We start from the raw sequence: 920 nt of genomic DNA, 5'->3' as shown, positions 1-920 counted from the left end.
ATGGAGGGGAAGAAATTCTCATGGTTTGGACGAGGGGAACAAAGTTTTTGGTGTTGTTTTTCCGCCATTTCTTTCTCCTTTTCTCTTTAAGAACAGCATATGCAAAACATTTGTGAAGCCAAAGCAGCTGCAGGGCCGCTCGGCAGACCAGTGCTGTCTGCTTGGTATCCTTTCTAGCTTTTTATAGATACGAGTTAAAAACACCATGAAATTTATTTCCTGTAATAATGATCCCCAAATATTTTCTTTAAAAGTCAGTGTTTCAGCAAAACTCTCCCAAGAATGTGGAGTTATGCACTGACATTGTGTTAACCTGGCCCTTCCCCTCCCTGCTTCCTTTGCTGCTGCCACATTTGGGTGATCCATGGCCAGTGGGCACCAACATCTCCATCTGTAGCTACCAAGAGTAGCCACATCACATACCTGACTAAGGGCACCGCTTCATAGGAAGAATACACACTGGGTTCAGAGGCTCTTGTCACTATTTTTTCCTCTTTTCCCACTACAAACTCATCACTCATTTTCCCCTTTATTTTCTTCAGGCTCTTGAATTCGCTCCTTTTTAGCTCCTGGTCTCCATCCTCTACATTTTTGATGCCTCACCCAACCTCAGGAAGGACCTCCAGAAGCTGTGATAATGTCAATATTATTATTTTAAACTAATAAATATAAGATCTCCTAGCCTGGATACCCAATCCATTCTAACACAGTGATATAATTTCCTCAGGTAGCACTTGTTCTACAGACCTCCTTCCACAAGCAACTCCCTCTTAGGGGAGAAGATACATGCAACATCCACCACTTCTTCAGGCAGTCTGAAGACCCTTTGACCTTACTTACAGCCATGTTCACAACAGCAAAACAGCTCTGGAATTTGATACAGAGAAATCAGCACGATGAATATGCCACAAAACAGCAGA

The sequence above is a fragment of the Meleagris gallopavo genome, chromosome 4 (genome assembly GCF_000146605.3).
Source record: "Meleagris gallopavo isolate NT-WF06-2002-E0010 breed Aviagen turkey brand Nicholas breeding stock chromosome 4, Turkey_5.1, whole genome shotgun sequence".
Taxonomy (NCBI): domain Eukaryota; kingdom Metazoa; phylum Chordata; class Aves; order Galliformes; family Phasianidae; genus Meleagris; species Meleagris gallopavo.
This window is presented reverse-complemented; position numbering follows the sequence as displayed.